The sequence below is a fragment of the Mustela lutreola genome, chromosome 5 (assembly GCF_030435805.1).
Source record: "Mustela lutreola isolate mMusLut2 chromosome 5, mMusLut2.pri, whole genome shotgun sequence".
Lineage (NCBI taxonomy): Eukaryota > Metazoa > Chordata > Mammalia > Carnivora > Mustelidae > Mustela > Mustela lutreola.
Window position 1 is genome coordinate 2,101,937 of NC_081294.1, and position 19,537 is coordinate 2,121,473.

The following is a 19,537-nucleotide window of genomic DNA, read 5'->3' on the forward strand; positions in this document are numbered from 1 at the left end:
GGGAGCAGGCCACGGGAGGAGACACAGGAGTGTGGACTCATAGGATGCTGGCCCCTGGGGTGGCTGAAAGCTGACCTGTGAGAGGGCGACCCCTGCCCAGAGGGAAGCTTCCTCCAAAGCTGAGCCTGGGCTCCTCCCCGGAGGCCCCTCCCCAGTGAGGCACTGTGGCTGCTCTTCAGTCTTGGGTATGAGCTCCTCCGTCACTAACTAACTAACTTGAACGCCACGGGACCCACCTGCGGACTCGTGCCGAGTCAGACGGGGACGCTTCAGGAGCGCCGCACAGCATCCCAGGGCCAGCTCTCCCCGTCAGCTCCACGGTTGCTGGGGACTGGTCTCCTCCATGCTCCTCCCCATCCCCGTCCCGGTCCTATTGACCACTTAGGGCCGCATCCATGTCTGTGTCTGCCCTGGCCAGAGCAGCCCGCAGCCCCGCGCCTGTGCCGCATGCGAACCTGTCCCTGCTGCCGTCCCTGGAACCCGGGGCAAAGGGGAACGGAGTGAAACCAGAACTTTTCCTCTCACATCCTGGTTAGCGCGGCCTGCTTCGTCGTGGGAATAATAATACTTCTGTAGTTTCTACTTCTAAGCCTTCTTTTGTTTTGTCTTTTTCATTTGAGTTTATGCCATAGAAGCATTTTCCAACATCACGAAAGATCCTGCCCGCACGGTGTTTGGTCCCGTAACTCCTCCGAGTACAGGAAAGGACCCGCCGAGGGGACACATCGCAGACTCTGCGGTGACGTAGGGCACGTGACGGACACCTTCGTGCTGGAAGCTTCTCTCCACTTAGAGCCTGGGGCTCCGGACATGCACCTGAGGTATGAAGTCAGATGTCCTAAGCCTCTTTAGGACAAGTTGCTTCCGCGAAGGTTCTCCTGTGGGCCTGCCGGTGTCCCCGCTGTCCGTGCGCGTGGGAGGGACCGCAGGAGCCTCCACGGGATCTCAGCCCCCCTCCCCAGCGCCACTCCAGTAAGGGCTGCAGAAGGCAGGACGCTGTCCCTTCGCTGGACATGCTCCATTATTTAAGTCGAATTTGCTGTCCCTGGGAAATTCACTCAAGTCATAAAAATTTCCACAGGATCTGTTGACTTCAGGTGTGTCAAACAGCCCGTGAACAACAGAAAACCCCATAGCAAAGTCCCCCAGTGCAGGTTTCTCTTGAAGCTCAACTGGGAACGATCAGAATCCTTCCAAGTGATTGATACTTGAATAACGATGTTACTGTCGTATTAAATTAGCCTTGGATTATCCAGCTCAAAATGCCTCATTCTGCGCTTCCAGCTGTTTTTCTTCTGTTCAATCCGTAGGAGAACTCCCTCAGATTTTGAGAGCTGTCAATTGTGTAAAATTTGCAAAGCCCAGGTGCGAAGGGCTTCGGGTTAAAGACACAGTATTCAACCGGTCCCCACAGACGGGCCACGCTGAGGGCCGCGTCGGAGGTAGGACAGCTCCCAACTGAGCCCAGCCGGCTGCGGGCTGGCAGGCCGGCCTCCAAGGCTGAGCCCTGGGCAGGAGGGATGAGGGGCTCCGTCACAGGAAGTCTACAGAGGGTTCAGCAGAACGTCCCAGAGACAGGGAAACTGCGCCAAGGCTCCTGCCCAGGGAACCGGGTGCCAGATCTTGTGACAGCTCCTCGTGGAGGAGCCCAGTATGGAGGAAGGCATCGGATGGGCATGAAGACAGGATTCCTTCATTCGTCTTTCTGGGCCTAACTAACGCAGGAGCCTGGGGCGGCCAGAGGAAGAGAGCTGAGAGCCTGGCCCTCACTCGGGGGGAGTGCCCGCGGACAGCAAGCCCAGAGCGCCCCGGTGCGCAGTGGGACGGCCTCCTGGCCGCCGGGACCGGCTGGGCACCATCCCCAGGGCTGGCTCCCTGCTGGGCCCTCTGTCCTTCCCCAGAGGAGGTTGCTTCCCCGGTTCCGTAGGTCCCCCTCCTGCTATCACCGCATCCTGGGGAAGCAGGGACCCAGGGCCTCTGAAGCGCTGGAGTAAGACGCTCGCTGGAGACGCGCGCGGAGGCGAGGTCCCTGTGGGACTGGCGCTGCCCCGAGAGCCAAAAGCTGGTCCTGGGGCTTCCGGTTCCCATGCATGTGGGTGCATCATGCCTGACCTTCGGCCTCGACAGAGACTACTTCCTGTCCGCTTGGGAGCATGTGGGGCAACAGCCAACGACAGGGGAACATTGGGGGCTGATAAAATGCGATGGAATGAACAAGACGAGAGATAAGGTCGATGCGGGCCACGTGGTCGGTGGCCGAGGACAAGGCCCTGGACTCTGGAGCCCAGAACCCCACCGGCCTGTGCCTCACGGCGGTCACTCCCCAGCGAGATGTGATTCCTGCCTGGAGGAGGTGAGTGTCTGTGCCCGCACCAGCTCCCAGAGCAATGGGAGAGACGGACCTCACACGGGGCACGGTGCCTCTGGGGGGCCCCTCCTCGGGCCTCCCCATGCAGAAGGTCAGTCCCGCTGGGCCCTGCTTCTGTTTCCGTGGGAAGCTCTGAGACAGGCAGGCCGCCCTGGGGTGAGGGGACGGCGGACCTGCCCAAGGACTCGGCGCCTCTGGCCCTCGGCTCCCACCTGCCCTATCCGCACCACACAGGGTCGCTGAGCTCATTCCTCATCCCTGGGAAGTCCACATGGCTCTGTTGTGACCCAGCTCCAATAAGGTTTGCTCTGCATAATTGTATCTTTTTTTTTTTTTTTTAAATTTTGGACAAATACTCAAGTATTTGAGGGGAAGGCAACAAAACCAGGCGTTGTGTTTTTGAAGCCTTGGAAGACAAGGGCACACTCGGCCGCTGACACAAGGAAGCATTTGTCAGAAACCTGAGAGCTGAGAGTTGTGCTTCGTTACGGGACCTGCTTAGACTGTACTCGCGAGGCGTCTTACAATAACAGAAACTGTACAAACGGGGCTCCCGGCTCAGCGAATTTCAGTTGTTTTGTAGGTGAGCGGAGAGCAAGTTGGCCGCTCGATGCCCTGGCTCCCTCCCAGCTCCCGGAGGCCAGCAGGGACCCCCGCTCCCGGCTCCTGCCTGGGTCCTGCTCTGCGGCGCTGCTCCCCTGGCCTCCTGGATTCCACTTCAGCCCCGGCTCAGGGGAGCCGAGGCCGAGCCCCCTCCTGGAACAAGTCGGGTCTCACCTTCCCGCAAGAAAGCGTGATAAACCATGAAGGAATGGGTAACGTGTGCTTGTCAAATGAGAACTTTATCACTGACCATCTTACTTTCTCTGGAATTACGCCGTTTAATACTTGCGATATTTATGTGCATATCCTCCAAATATATTCACCTATCCTGATGCGACTTGCCTGGAATCTCGCTCAGATTAATGTAAGTATTTGTGAAGCAGAGAGACCCATACATTACACGCTGTCAAGGCCTTTACTCCCGCGGTGCCTCGCAGGTGATGGGCTCCAGGGCTATTTCCCTTGTAGACCAAACCCAGTCAGATTTGCTGGACAAGGCGCCCATTGCGTCGGCCTCGTGGAGAAGCTATGTTCTGTTCTGACGAGTCCGTGGCCACATCGCACGTCTTACTTGCAGCACCAGGAGGGAGGGGGCACAGGGGCCAAGTCTGAGAGTCTGCGGGCCTGGGGCGTCACCGTCCACACTGGGGCCAGTGCCAGGAGCTGCTCAGGCCCCAACCCCAACCCCACATCCTGGCACAACCCAGGAGCCCCGTGCCCGCACTGGGATGGGAGGGCCCCCAAGACGGACCAGACGCCCCCCCCCCCCAGACGCTGCTCAGCCAACTCTTAAGTCAGAAAGGAAAAAGAAAAAAAAAGAGAGAGAGAGAGAGACCAGTGGAGAGCAGGGGCCCACGGGCCGCTCGTTGCTGCTGGATGGTTTCTGAAGCCAGCAGTGAGAGGCCCTGCGGCGGCGCAGGGTCTCCGCCTGGGCCAGGCAGCCCGGTGCGGAGGTGGCCCAGCCGCCGCTTTTCCTGTGTGCACGTGTGTCACGGCGCATGTGTGTGCCTCTGGACTGGGGCCAAGGCCAGACGACAGGGGTGATGGATGCAGAACTGGGGCAGGCCGTGCATGGTGCCCCACCTGCATGGGCCCGGTGGAAGAGCCGTGGGCCCACCCGGCCCCGGACACAGTGATAGGTGCTGGGGTTTAGCCTTCGAACCCTGGCCGAGGGGCGCAGGAGCCCCGCCATCCCACAGCGGCCGCGCGCCACGGTCGGCTGTGCAGTAAGCAGACAGGAATCCCGGCGACAGCCAGCCGCGCTCCCCTATGAAAACCCTCTCCCTCCGCTTCTGCAAAGGTAATGAGGAAGTAATGAGCCTTGACCAGAATGTTCTCAGCCCTGATCCCCCTCCCCACGGGTTCCCAGAGGGTGTGCAGTGGATGCTGGGCTTCTCCAAGAGCAGGCTGGGGCCGGCTGGAGGAGGTGAGCCGCTGGGCCGCTGGGCGGGACTTCAAGGGGGCTGGAGTGAGAAGTTCAGATAAACCCACCCTCCACCCCCCCCCCCGCCCCCACCCCGGCTGTCGGCCAGAATAAGACAATCTGAAGATGTGCAGGCCCCGTGGAGCTGCTGACGGTTTGTTTTGTCACTTGACGGATGTGGAGCCCTGACCTTTCCAGGCTACCTTCACCGGCCCCTTCACACACACCCCCTCCTTTGCAGGTTTGCCACATTCTACTGTGCAAATAGTCAAAACCAAAAAAGGTAGGAAGAGGGCTGTTCGAGATCATTAGCTTAATTTGAGCTGAAAGGTCTTTGTTGTAAGTTGGAGAAGGGAGGGACCTAGGGGCCTTCGCAAAGTGTTTTGCTGGCAAGCTTGTTGAGATGTGATTGCCTTTGTTGTGATAATCTGAAATTAATTTGCACTTGAACCCATCTTTCTTCTGGGCTCCCTTTAAACACTGTTGTAATTAAGCGCCCTGCGTGGCGCGGAGCTGGCCCCGCGACGACAAAGCCGGGCCGGAGCTCCCCAGGTGCTGCGGTTTGCTTCACTTCACTCACAAGGTAATAAAACAAAACGCTCCCCCGCACGGGCTGCAGAGCCGGGTACTTGCCGGAGGGGAACAGTGATCGCCGATGTACGGCCACACATCTCCCGGGCTGCTTTCTCAGGGGGTCAGTCTCTCTCTGTTAAAGTCGTGTTAGACTTCTGCTGCTATTAGTTGATTTGTACCTGGAACGCTATACAAAAGTGAAGACGGGATGTTTTGTTCTATGTCAGCCGCGCCACCTGAGCAGCCATTTTCTCAGATTCTCCGGGACACGCTGAAGCCCCCGCCCCCCTCGGCACGGTCGATCTCAGCCCAGCACCTTCCCCGTTCCCAGTGCGAGAGGGGATATCCTTATCAGCATTCTCTTGGATTTAACCCAGATTAGTGTTTTTGGTGAGGAATCTCATGAACTCCCGCCCGCCCGACTCGGGCCGTGACTGCCTTTGGAATTGTAATGGACGAAGGCCAGCGGGGCCTTTCCCCCGGGCGCACATTCCTCAAACCAGCCTTGAGCTTAGCCTAACGACACAGCGCTCCCAGGGAACGGTCCTTCTGGGGGCTCCAGCTCCCGCCACAACTCGGGCTGCCCCGGGGCCTGGAACCGGGGGGCGGGTCGGCCTGCCCCGTCCACCCCGGGTCCCTCGACTCTTCCCCCTGCTCCCTCCCGCCCTCACACGGCCGCGCTCTTCCCTCTGCCCCGCCCCCGCCCCCGGTGTGCCCCACTGCCGTCGCACAGCGGCTTCTTGGGGACTCCTCTGAAAAACAGCTTTTCAATGATCTTACCCTAGTGCTCCGGAAGAAAGCCCCGTTTCATTGTCCCCGGAAGCAAAGGCCGAGAAGGTGAGACAGGCCGGCCTCTGTGGAGAAAGTCCTTAGATCCAAACCATCCTTTAGGTGTTTCGTGAGTGACTCACACAGGAGAGCTGGCTTATTTCAGAACTAAAACCCTCAAGCGTTAAAACTCATGGTTCTTGGAAAAACAAGATGTCATCCAAACGCCAGTGTCTTCCTGCAGCACGCGGGGGAACATGTCGACCGCAAATCGCTATGCCCGCTCTCGGGTGGTACCAATTTTATTTTGGAAAAATACAAGTGAATAATTGGAAACAGTGTCTTTTTTTAAAGGTTTTATTTATTTGACAGACAGAGATCACACGTGGGCAGAGAGGCGGGGGGGTGGGGGGGAGGAAGCAGGCTCCCCGCTGAGCAGAGAGCCCGACGCGGGGCTCCATCCCAGGACCCTGAGAGCATGACCTGAGCGGAAGGCAGAGGCTTTAACCCCCTGAGCCACCCCGGTGCCCCAACAGTATCATTTTTAACAAACAGATGGATAAGTATTTGTAGAGCGGCTCGTCCTCTGCCCCTCCTCACTTTGTGTGATCTCTGGGGCTGCGGCAGGGGACGGAGGCGTTCGGACACTGGGTGTGGAGCTCCCGGGGCTAGTGCCCCGGCTGGTTCCTGTCCTGGTTCCCGCAGCCTGTCGGAAACAGACGCATGGGGGTGGGGGGCGGGGGTCACCCTGTTCCTCGGTCGCTCTTCCAGCCACGTGCTGTTAGGAAAAGCTCCGAGGTAAGGCTTCAGTCGCCTACTCGCCTCTTCACGAAGCCGTACGGCACGTCCATTCTCCAGGTTTGCCGAGAGCAGGCGTGAGGCTCCCATTGCCACCCATGGGCGGTTGTGTGCCCCTCCAGGAGAGCCCGTGGTCTCACCGGAGAGAAGGTTCCCCCAACAGCCCCCAGAGGACGTCACTGAGCACGCTGGGTGTTACGGAGAGAGCCCCTGTGTGCCCCTGTCCACCGAAGTGGGGGTACAACAGCTGCCATGGAGAAGAGGGAGAGATGCTTGGCAAACACGGGAGATGTGGCTGTGCCTCGCCTTCCCCAGCAGAGGAGCAGATGCCTCACACCAGCCCCAAGAGCGGGATTCACTTCTCACTGGGTACAAGTGCGGGAGCCTGGAGTCGCCTCCCCAGAACCGTCTAGAACACGTGAGGGGTGTGTATTACCTTACAGGAGGTGTGCGTGCCTGCTGTCCCACAGAGCGTGTATGTCCCTGTCATAAGCTGGGGGGTGTGTGCGTGCAGCTGTTGCCGCACAGAAGAGGCACAGGTGCTTCTGGGCCCACCTCCTCCTCAGAAGGCCTGAGGGCATTCGCCCGGGCGGCCCTGCGGCTCTCCGTCCCCCGCCCCCTGCACCCAGCCCTGCCATGGTGTCTGAACCTGCCCATGGAGCAGCCCAGGAGGGACACCCAAGACAGGCGCTGTCTCAGAGCTGCGTCCCCGGTGGCATGGCCAGCATGTGTGTGCACGTGTGTGTGCGTGTATGCATGCATTTGCCTGTGTGTGCACGTGAGCCTGTGCTTGTGCACACGTGTGTGCATCTGCATGTGCTGGCGCATGTGTGCAAGCATGTGCACGTGTGTGAGCGCGTGTGAGTTCCTTGCGTGTGCAGGTGCACATGTGCATGCGTGTGTAAATGTGAACATGTGCTTGTGAGCATGTGTGTGTCAGTGCACATGTGTGTGCCGATGCACGTGTGAGCGTGTGCATGTGTGTCTGTGCATGCTTGTGTGCACACGTGCACGTGTGCACCGGTGCACTTGTGCATGCATGTGCACGTGTGCATGTGAGTGCGCATGTGTGCATGTGCCTGTGAGTGTGCGTGAGTGCACGTGTGTGTGCCTGAGTGTGTGCACGTGTGTGCCTGCTTCCCACCCGCTCCCCCCTGCCTTGTCTCCGCGCGCTCAGTCATGCTGTGCACCTCACAGCCCCACACGCACAGCTCCCCCCACCCCCTGTGAAACAGGCTTCCTCAAACAAAGCCGGCAGCCCTGTTTCTCTAATGATAACATCTCCTGATCTCATTATTGATTATCTGCTTTCCTGGGTCTTGTTTCCTGAAAGTTTGATACGGGGCAACAGAGGTGACAGCAGATCGGCACCGGGCTCTGGGAATTAAGTGGCCGGTCACCGGATCAGCAGCCACGGCGGAAGGCTGGAGTGTTTGGCAAAAGCATGAGATGCTGTCTTGACTTAATCTCTACCTCCTTTATCTTGAATCTATCCTGAACCCTCCCAGGCAATTTACCACCTTGTCATTGATTTCTATCACCTAAACGTGCCCCTGTGAAGAACTATGTTTTGGTGAGGAATGAGCAGCTCACTCAAACAATCGCACGCATCCCCTTCCTGTGAAAACAGCTGTCTGAACACCAGCAGAAATGCCGTGAAGCCCTAACCGTCCACATCCATCTTTGGCCAGCACTGTTGTGGTCCTGAAGGTTCGGCCCCAATTCTTAGCGTGGGCGTCTGTCAGAGCCAGGCACAGCCCCCCACCAAGCTCACTGCACAAAACACTTGTGCCCGACGCACAGCCGTGCTCCTGGCAGCTGCCCTCAAAGCTGTCTCGTCCACAGCCTCGCCTGTCCCAGGAGGCTGTGATGCCTGCACCCAGGGGCATATTGGACTAGCACAGACTTGGTATTGTATTTAAGGCCTAATTATCTTCAGGATGGAGTTCTTGAGACTGAGGTCCCCAGGCCAGGAAACTCTGACAAGCATAGTGTTCAAACTATGGTTTCTTTTCTCCACCTGCCTCCGTCCTGTCCTGCCTACTCCCCATCTCTGAACCAACATTGGCTCCCTTCCATGAAAAAAGCAGGGGCTCAGGGGTATTAACAACCCAGGCAGGATGCCATCGGCATCCCTGGGCTCCCTGTGCCACAGAGATCTTCAGCAACCAGCTCTGAAAATTCCTAGATTAACCAGGATTGCTTTTGGGGGTGGGGGGCCTTGGGCATCACAGATGCACCCGTGGGTTATCTGCACAGTGGTGGGACACTGAATCTAGCAGCTCCTGGGCCCTCTTCAGGGTTCCTGCCACCTGGACCATCTTGTTACTGCAGTTACACTAGAGACTGAAACTCCCGTGAGTCAGAGGAACCTGGTAGTCTGGGTGGGACTTTGACATTGGATTGAGTTTCTCACAGATGCTAATGGTGCGTGATGTTCTTGGAGGTTTGTCTTGCTGGACAAGACTCTGGCCATTTGCTTTCTAGTCTGTGCTACTGTGGAATTCTAGGGACATGACATTCAGTTTAGTGGCTTTCTTTGAAATCAGGTACAACTAACGTACAAGACTATACTGGGCTTTGGGGCACCTAAGTGTCTCAGTGGATTAAAGCCTTTGCCTTCAGCTCGGGTCATGATCTCCAGGTCCTGGGATAGAGTCCCACATTGGGCTCTCTGCTCAGCAGGGATCCTGCTTCCACCCTCTCTCTGCTGCCTCTCTGCCTACTGTGATCTCTGTCTGTCAAATAAATAAATAAAATCTTAAAAAAAAAAAAAAAAAAAAAAAAAAAAAAGAATATACTGGGCTTTGATCCACAGGTGCAAAGGAATGGCTCCTTTCCCTAGCCGCCCTTCTGTTGTCGACACAGGTGCTCCCAAATGTCACTGCCCGTCCTCCCAGCCGCACCATTCTGGGAACACAGGGGATGTCAGGAAGCTGATTTTGAAGTCCTGTTGTTTAGTTTTGCTCTATACAAACTGCCTACCTCACTCTGGCCTCCAGGCGGATGCTCATTTCTTCTCCTTCCAATAGAAATAGAGAAGGTATCTGTCCCTCGGAGACTAGCCTTGATCCCCTGGGCCAATTATCCTTTTGATTAATGTATAGAATCTGTTCTCCATGGAGTCCCTGGCAGAAGTATCCCACTGCATCCCAAAGAGTCCATTGAGGCCCCAAACTTGGGAATCAGCCTCAGCTCCCCACCTGCCCGGCTGGGCTCACACCATCCCCTCTGCTCCAGGGAGTGCCGTTGGACCCACTTCAAAAGGTCTCTGGAACCCAAGGGCACTCTTTCGGTGCCCTTCCTTCCACTCCGTCCGCAGCTCCCCATGGCTGCTCCCACCCCATAACGGATCCACACCACAGCAAACTCAGGATCCTCTGACAACAACGACCACATCTCTCCCCTGCTCCTGGAAGTTCTCTGCGGCTCCTCAAGAGCACCACATCCAGCATCCTCCTGCGGCCGGCAGGGGCTGTCCTGATCTCTCCCACAGCTCCTCCTGCCCGAGCCACACTGGCCTCTCCACCGATCTCTAAAAGTCTGCGCTCACCTCATTCCTGCCCCAAGACCTTTGCACTGGCCGCAAAGCTCTTCTCCCAGACTCAGGCATCTGCCCCGTCGCTTGGCTGCAGAAGGACCCCTTCTCTGCCCTTCCCCAGCCACACACTGGCCAGGTGACTTGAATGGAGAGAATCCTCTTATTTTATATCTATTCAGGTTTTTGTTTGTTTTGTTTTGTTTTGTTGGTAGACTGCGTTTCTGTACCTCAACAATCTACACTCTGAATGAATGAACAGATGTCGGAAATTTAGAAGAGTCAAGCCAGATGTTACCTGAGCCTGGGCTGCTTCCCTGCTTCCGTGATGACTCTTGGTGTTATCTCTTCAGCATTTTCCATAGTTGGAAGAATTCCCAATGCATTGCCCATAGAAGCTCTATGGGCTGCTGGAACCCTCTTGCCTGGCACTGTTAGTTTAGAGAAATGGATCACAGACCACAAGAGCCAAGTATTTTTTTTTCAAGATCAGTTGGCAGAGAAATGTAGCCCTCCCCTGGGACCAGCACACTGTTGGCCCCACATACTGGTCCAGGCAAATGTCTTCCTACAAGCACCCATGCCGGTCCCCAGTGACAGCATGCATGGACTGCCCACCTCACTGTGCTCTTGCAGAACTTTCTCAGTAGTTTTCTAAGCACTCCAATGCATTCTATCAGACAAGGTACCTCCAGCTTTGGGGGGGGGGGGACCACAAAACCCCCACATCGGGCCTCCTTTCCTATGTGCTGATATGCATATGCATGTCTCTCAGTGTTGTATTTTCTCTCCACAAGCCAAAATGTGTCAGATGCTCCATGGTAAGGCCTCCCTAACCATCAACCATCAGTTAATGGAAATCATGAAGGACATAGTCCAGCCAATCTCTACTCTAAGTGTGAACGTTAAATGATGGAATGCATATAAAACGTAGAGCACACTGCCTAACACACAGCAGGCATTCTATAGATGGAGGCACCCACTGGTATTTGTGTGGTTAACGATATTGTTACAACTCTTGTTATTAGTTAACGTTACTGTTACAACTCTTGTTATTAGTTAATGTTATTGTTACAACTCTTGTTATTAACCCTTGACTCCCTGTGGCTTAGCTGCAGTTCTTCATCTGAACTGAGGCTGTCCATCTCTGTTGTTTCGCACACAGCATCCAAGACAAAGTTCTCTCTCTCCCTCTGCCCTCACCGGCTCCTCAAACACACACACACACACACACACACACACACCCCTTGACTCCTCTTCCTGGATCAGTAGCATCTTGAGGGATGGCGGTCCTAGAAGACGCAGTGTCTACAATAAGCACACCAAGCTTTGGCTACTGCCGTTTTTAGATTAAAACTATAAAGGAATGTACATCGACAGTGATAATCTGTTGAGGAAGGTAATAAAATATGTTCTGCACCAGCCTGAGTTAAGGATCAAAATGAAGAGCTAACTATGAAAAGAGAAGCTCAGAATTAATGTTCGTGTTGCTTGTAAAAAGAATTCTGGACTAGTCCTAGAGGCTGAGACCCAGGGATTGAAAACTATGGCCTGTGGGCCAAATGAGTCCCCCAACCTGTTTCTGTAAATAAAGTTTTATTGGAATGCAGCCATGCTCACCAGTTTATATATCGCTCACAGATGTTCTCCAACCACAGTGGCAGATCCGAGTCTTGGCTCCAAGGACCATGTGCGATCCCCAAAGTGGAGAAGATTGGCTATCTGGGCCTTCACACAGAAGTCTGCCAACCTGCTCTACGCCCCTGGCAGACATCCTAAAACAATCCCAGACTCTCTGGACACAGCACAAAGGAGAGGACACACTCAGTGCTGAGTGACTCTGTAAGAACCCCAGCCCAAGGGTCCTTGTATTCACCACACAATGATTTGCCTAAAACAACTGTACAAGACAGGCATCCCTTTGGGGCCAATTTTTTTCACCTACAATATGTGGGGTCTGCTCCTGACTTCTCAGGCCCGCCACCAGCTCTTCAAGGCTGGAGCGTCAACCCCTCTTGAATAAAAGTATGAGAAGCCCAATGTTGCGATAAAGATGGGGATTGTGCTAAAACATAAAACATTGATACCATGTCCAATTTTTGTTCCAAACCAATGAGTATCACTCAGTTACAATTCCATATGTCTATGGTCAAAGTTTTGCCTTTTACAGTAAATTTTATTCCTGGTTTGGGAAGCATCTTGTGTGGAACACGTAACTGAATATAGACACATTTTAAAGTTAATCCTGATTTTCAACATATGGACAGTGTTTGTCAAACTCAATAAAAAAAATTTCTCCTCTTATGGGTCCCAACTTTGACTTCTTTGAGCATTTTTGCTCTGACTTTTTGTCCCAAGACTCAGCCAGCAGTGCCCATGTCACCCAACACAGTTAAGATTTACACATTGTATGTTCGTGTGCCCCTTGGAGTGTGAGCTCAGCTGACGGTTTGTGGGGAAGGAGTGGACAGGAGGGGGCCACAAAGAGAGAAGCCCAAGCCGCTGGGTTGTTCAGGGAAGCGTCTGCTGTAGGGCGTGCGTGTGGCACGGCCGCACTGAAGTTCAGGAGTGCGTTAGAACAAAAAGACACGTCTATCTGGAAGACGATGCTGGGACTTCTGGGGTGTGCTGACATTCTGTCACTGAAAGCCAGTTCTCAGAGTCCCACTGGGCAGCCAAGTGACATGGAAAGTCGACTCAAGCCCAGAACAGTTTTTATTTTCATTTGGCCCTGGTTTTTCCACTTCTGAGACAACTTCCCTGTAAGGAAGACTTCAGTCCTCCTGCGGTCTTCCCATGTTTGAACTGAATACTAGCATCTTGCGAAATAAAACGGTGCCTCCACCACCTCCAATGCATCGGGCATCCGATGCTTCCCAGAGACACATCAGACACATCCCTGAGCCTGAACTAGCTCTTGGTATTCCTAACCGGTCCCTGGCAGTTCATTAGTATTTAAATATATGCTAATTTCATCAAGGTGTGAAAAGATCTTTTTCTTGCATATACATGAAATGACCATATTACTATTCAACTAGATTTTTTTCTCTCTTTTTAACCCAAGAAAAGCTTGTTGTGATTTAACAAAAGCGAAGGAGGAAATTAAGAAAAAAAATCTAGAAAAAGTTACAAGGGAAACTTGTTTACTTCTTATTGCGAATATTATATGCAAAACACAGTGACCAGAGAAACAGGGCACTTGTGTCTGTCATTGGGGATCACAATTGGGCACTCACAGTCTTACAAGTTTAAAATAACATCCCAAAATGTCATTTGCACACACGCTGTCACATCTGCCACTTCGACCATCTAGGTTTTCTAGATGACGTGATAAAATGCTACGTGACAGCTGAAAGAGAGCATCTCCCAGCCCTGGTATCTAACCATTATCTGGTATGGATTAAAAGTTAAAAGAAAGAAAGAAAGCAAGCCTACAAAATTGGTCAACACTTACTTAGGTCACAGTAGCATTTACACGCATGCAGTCAATCCGTAGGTAGACCGAGTGCCCCGCAGACTTCCGGAGAGCGGTCATCCTGGAGGTGCGGTGCTCCCTTCAAAATCCGACCGCTCTCCTGGGTAGCCACCCCCACCCCCAGAGCTGCACTGACCAGGTGGGAGAAGGCGTCAGCTGCTCTATCTGCCCCAGCTTTTGCAAGCAGCCACTGTCTTGCCAAAGACCTTCTAAGTGGCTCAACAAGGCACATAATAAAGGCCTTGTCTTACACTCCCATCATGACCCAGTTTAATAGTGCTATAAGGCGGCCTGGTTTGAGCTTGTCACGATTGTAGATTGTGGGTCCTATAGATTGGCTGTCATTCTGCAAGCAGCTCAGACACCACACAGCTGGGACGCGGGCTCGCAGGGGTTAAGTGTCCCTGCCTCCAGGCTGTGTCCCGAAGGTGGAGGTGCCGCTGGCCCCTCACCGTGCTGATGACAAGATGGACTGCCTGTGTCACTCTCAGTACATTCAGCGTCACTCTGCCGCCGATAAGAGGGCTGCTCTCCTCCAGGCGGAGAAGACAGCTATTTTTCTCCCTGATTTTAGGGGAAGAGCTCTTACAGGTGTCTTCTCCAGGGGCCTCGAGAAGATGTCTTACTTGGACAGACTCAAAGGATCCCTCTAGACAAATGAATTCCACTCCCTTGGATTGGAAATACGCCATCTGCCCATTTTTATGGGAAATGCCCGCCTTTCTAAAAGTGGCTATCACATTTTGCAGCACAAGGAGACACTAAGAGTGGAGCCTTTTTTTGAGATTTGCACAGAATCTTAAATATGCTTCCACACACCCATCCTGGATTGGCTCCTCCAGCTGCTCCTAGGATCTGTCTCCCAAGTAGCCCATCTTCACGTTGACTGAGCTGGGAAAATAACATTTCAAGTGTCTCAGCAGGACCTAATCTCACTTTTATCTTGCAGAAGCTCACAGGCAAACCGTTTGTCTCAGGTACCAAACTTTCTGCCCAAGGAAGAAACGGGGTCATTTTTCCTCCAAAGGGGAATTGCAATGAGAACTTCCTGCCCTCCTCGTGAGGAGAGGGAGGGCGAAGCCGGCTCCTGACCCCTTCTCTGGTGGCTGGCATGGCAGGGGCCCCTGTGGGCAGACCGCCCCTGGGGGTGAGTGGTGGCCACCCCACAGGAGAGCCTTCGGGGCCTCCTCCGTCCCGAAGCAGAAACCCCTCCCACCCCGCGCTTCGCTGATGCTGGTGAGCACTGTGGGGTGTGTTTGCCGCGTGGACCACTCTGTGCTTCCACAAGACAGTCTTCTCTGCATGCGTTTATGCTTTCTTTAAAATTGTGCACAATTTTGAGACTGAGCTGGGAGTGAGGTCCTGGCTGTCGAGCTGTCTCGGAGCGAGAGGGGCCCAGTCAGGTTGCCCCGTGGGCTCGATGAGAACAACAAAAAATCATCCTGCCTAAATGGAAAGTTCTCGAGGAGGACGGTGTGGTCTGCATTTTAATCCCTGCAGCCTCCCCTCCCCCACCCCAGTCTCTGCCTGTATTGCAGGCGGTGTGGCCTTGGATGGCACCGCGCTCCTAACATGCATAATGAGCTCAATGTCAAACTGTTGGGGCTTTTGTCTTTAACAATAAGCATTTAGCTCAACTAAATGAATAGAAATTGCTTTAGTGAATTACAAAAGCCAAGGTCTTTTCAATGCAGGAACGCCCGGCATTCATTATTTTCAACATTGTGTTATTTTTTGCAAATGTCGTAACTTAAAAAATTTGACTTAAAATGCAATAAATTCATTTAGTGTTTAAAGTAAAATAAATCATCAGTAAATCAAAGTATCTGCTGATGGGTCCTGAAAATTCTCTTCAGGTTTTAAAAAAAAAAAAAAAAAACGCAAACTAAGTGCATTCCTGGATCCCTTTGATTTGGAGCCTGAAATACCCCCAGCGCTATCTTCCACTCCCCCGGCCGCCGGGCCGAGTTTTGAGGCGCCCTGCGCCGCCCGCTTCCCTGCGGCGGGACGGTTTCTCCAGTCTCCACAGACGAGGGGCGATCTGCCTTCCGGGGAAACTGGGAGCGGCCTCCCCAGACGCACAGTGAGTGGCCACCCCCACCCCCACTCCCCAAATCCCTCCACCCGTGTCCTGCAGTGGCCGCGAGAGATCTGAATGCTTTTCCTAAACCTCTGTAATCCAATAAGCTTTTGTGTTTAGCAGCTTGTTTTGAAACTGGTGGAGCACCCAGCCCGAGTCTCCTACGGTCGGTCGCTGGCAGGCAGGTGAGCGCCCGAGGGCCCCATCATTATTCAAGGCAAGAGGCCTGCTCAGCCCCAACCAGAATGTAATTTGTAATTAACTGTCATTTACTTCTGTCTGCATTGACTTGTTGTTCAAAAGACAATGTAACTGGGCTGGTCACTCGTCTTCCTTTGTTGTGGGTATAATGTCTCTCAGATCTGGTTGTTTTCATAATATTTAGAAACCCAGGGCTTACTCTCTTGAAACCAGAAGGAGAAGGGGAATTCACTGAAATAAATCCAACACAGATAATTTGTTATGCCAAGGCACATCAAACATTCTATTTGATGAAATGGGATAAACCGTCTTACAGAAGAAGCACATCCCGTTTAAGCCAGATAATTTAAATGACCCAGTGAGTGCTCTCCGGAAGCACATCTTTTAAAATGCAGTCTTCAAAAGGCGATCTGTTCTGTAGCTGTGGACTCTAATTTATGCTCACTTTTTCAGTTTAATTATTTGCTTGTCACACTTTTCATTAGGAGAGAAACAAACAGAATGTGCGAAGGGCCTTGGATGGGGACTGTGTTTCCAAGATTGGCAAGTAATTCCAAGTTTGACGACTTGTAAATTAACAAAGCTTACAGGCCATTTGAACAGAAAAGACTATGAAAGTATTAAGAGGTTTTAAAAGGAAAACATCAGACGTCTTTGCAATTAGAGCCCTAACAAGTATGCGGCTCCTTCCTGCATGTCTGGGGGAGGGGGGCGGGGGCTGGTTTACAAAGGTCTTGAGGGAGAGTCAATAGATCATCTTAAATGTTTAACATTTTCCCGCAGAAATCTCAAGTCCCCCTGCAAATGGAATGTCTGAATTCTGAAATGCTGCGTGATACTTTTATTTTCCGCCTAAAGGTGCCACGCAGTGGCGTCCAGCATCAGGCCAGTAATGATGGAGAGTGTCATTGTGTGTTTGTGAATGGAACCTCCCCCCTGGGTCCTCTCCCCCTGAAAGCCAGGCTCTCGAGCAAAGCTCCTTCTCTCGTCGCGAGGCTGAGCTGCAGAGGCCCCGGCCGGCTTATCTTGGAAGCGTGGAGCCATTTCCCGTCAGCGGTATCGGTTCCGTAACGTTATTCTCAAATGCAGCAAGCAAATGAGGTCTGTGCACAGAAAGCAGCCCGACTGTGCTGATGGGCAGAGCCTGCCATCCGTTTCAGCCCCAAACCCAGAAAGGTGGGCCGGTCCCCACTCCGTGCATTGTTTCCCCGTCACTTAGAACCCTTGAGAGCCCCAAGCCCTGCTCGGTTACCTGGAGACACAAAATATCCCCACGTGAACAGAGACCTCTGTGGAGTGTGGACCTTGTGTCTGGGTTGGGGAGACAGCCTGTGGAGAGGAGGGGGAGGCGGAGGTTTTGTTTAGACCAAAGCAATGAAGCCTCAGCCCCAGGGGGCTCCTGGGGAGGGTCCCAGTAGGTCAGGCTGACAGGGGTGGGGACTGCACACCACCCCATGGGTCCCCAGCCTCTGGGAAACGCAGCAGGGGCAGCAGCAGGGCAGCTCAAAGCCGGCCACTGGGCAGTATTAGAATGCATTTCACGCTCTCAAAACTGCAGAGCTCAAATTTACACCTTATTTGATGCGTTTCTCCCTGCTGTTAATTGGTAAAGGGAGCACTGACCCTTTTGATCTGGGCTACAAGCCTCTAAGTGCTCAGGTCTGCTAAACTGTTTAGCAGGACGGCCCAGCAGTGGCCCCGGACAACCAGCTTCTCTTCTTCTCTAGTCTTTTTTTTTTTTTTTTTTTTTTTTTTTTTTTTTTTTTTTTTTTTTTCCCTTTCTTGGCTTCCTTGCCTTTGGTTTACATCCAAGTTGCACAGAAATAAGAGATGACAGTTGTTGTAGATATGGTGGTTTAATTACTTGTCAGCTTATGGCGGGTATCTCGGCCAGCCGACGAAGGAGCTTAACTTTGTTCCAGTAGCTTAAAACCTGACCAACTGCTACAGCTTTCATATTTAGCCCCACAACTCTGGATATATATTTTTTTTTTTTTTAAGATTTTATTTATTTACTTGAGAGAGAGACAGTGAGAGAGAGCATGAGCGAGAAGAAGGTCAGAGAGCGAAGCAGACTCCCCATGAGCTGGGAGCCCGATGTGGGACTCGATCCCGGGACTCCGGGATCATGACCTGAGCCGAAGGCAGTCGTCCAACCAACTGAGCCACCCAGGCGTCCCATCTCTGGATATATTTAAGATAACAAATAAAATAGATGAGTAGTCTCTCTGACTCGCTGCCAAAGCCATTGGCCTCTGGCAGCCCTAAATCCCCCCCAGATGTCCAGTGAGGGGACATCTGACCACACTGGCATTTCGGGGAGCAGGAGCGGGTTCCCAGTTCACCTTACAGCTGCCCCGAGACTATGCTCACACTCACACTCCCCCCTCCCCGCACAGTGCAGATGAAAAAGCACTTGAGAAGCTGGGGATGAGAGTCCAGAGAACACAGGACAGAAAGGGCTCAGCCCTGCCCTCGGGTCACCCAAGTCCAACATCAGGATGCACTTGCACTTAGACACTCTTGTCCACCAGGAGACTCAACCGATTCCTTGTGTTCAATTCCACTTCCCCTATTTAATGTCAGATTAATTACTGAGCATCTGTGCTTTAAACCCGCTCCACAGGCCTGCATCCCTGGCTCCTGGCTTCTGTGCCTAAGGCCCCTCCCCAGAGAAATGTGGGGGCATAAAGGGGGCCTGGTTGCTCAGCCCCCTTTGGAGTTCAGGCTAGGCCTCGCTGGCCCCTCCCCATGGTCTCCCCCCCCCCCAAAGGTTCTCCAGCGGGCCTAGGGATTTTTTTTTTTTTTTTTTTTAGCCCTGTCTTTGTTATCCACCAAGATACATAGTTTCCATTGACCTGAAGCCAGATTATCCGTTACTATAGTTCCCCTATTGCTCAATTCAGTGCTGTGAAAGCCAGCGCAGTGGGCTGCAAAGTCCAGTCAGCACATGGACACCAAGGGACCCTCCACCTGGCCTTCGCTCTTTGATATGTTCTCCGGCTCTCAAGGTGCACAGTGCAGGCCTGGGCCATTGTTCCCACCTAAACCCTGGGTCCCCAGTTTACCTGAGCTATTAGGGGAAAGGCTGTCCATCACGCCTCCCTTGCCAAACTGCTTTCGTTGAGGTCAGAAGCTGCCCTTTGAGGACCCGGAGCTCCACGCCTGGGGTAAATGCTGTCCTTTGCTCGCCTGGGCCCTGAGACTTGTGTTTTCATGCTCCTGTCCCTGATGAAAGTGATCTACCCAGAACTCTGAAGTTAAGATATGGGAACTGTGGACTCTGAAAAACAATCTGAGGGGTTTGAAGTGGGGGTTGGGGGTGGGAGGTCGGGGTACCAGGTGGTGGGTATTAGAGAGGGCACGGATTGCATGGAGCACTGGGTGTGGTGAAAAAATAATGAATACTGTTATGCTGAAAATAAATAAAAAAAAAAAAAAGATATGGGCACTGTGCCTTTAGGAAGCTGGAAAAGTCAACTTGCAAAAGAGCAGAGCTGAAGTATTCTGGGAGGTGGACCCACCAATGGGCAGAGGCCCAGGTACTGTCCTGAGGATTAGTGGGGGGAGGGGGCTCTCACGCCTCTGGAAGGGATGTTCACATTCGAGGAAGGATGACTAGGAAGAAAGTTAATTTGATCTGATAGCCGCAAAGGTCACATGCTTTGTTCAGTTCTTTGCAGGGCTTCCCAAGAAGAGCTGCCCCTCCA